Genomic DNA, 404 nt, shown 5'->3' with positions numbered 1-404 from the left:
AATGCCTCTGTTTCTGTCATTTTCTTTTTTTTGTTACAGCAAGTATTTTAAATATGAGACGGACATGGCATCAATATTTGCATTGAAGGGAGAAATGCAACACTTATCTATTGATGTTATTCCATATATTCAAATTATATATATATCTATATCCAACACATTCTCCCACATATCATGCATTACAGTGACATTCCAAAATTCTCTCACGATACAAGTTTAGATGTCTGATTTTTGTTGTGTGTGTAAAAGATGATACTTTATTCCATTAAAGAGAGGGCACTTCAGCATAAGAAGCCTTAGTTTCGATACATATATAGCGTGAGAAAGCTAAAAGGCAGTTTGATCAATTATTTGATCAAGAATAATTTACTTTAAATTATTTATGCAAAACTTGAATTTTTATG

Source organism: Crocodylus porosus, unplaced genomic scaffold (genome assembly GCF_001723895.1).
Source record: "Crocodylus porosus isolate Cpor-Errol unplaced genomic scaffold, CroPor_comp1, whole genome shotgun sequence".
Taxonomy (NCBI): domain Eukaryota; kingdom Metazoa; phylum Chordata; order Crocodylia; family Crocodylidae; genus Crocodylus; species Crocodylus porosus.
Note: the sequence above shows the minus strand (reverse complement) of the source record.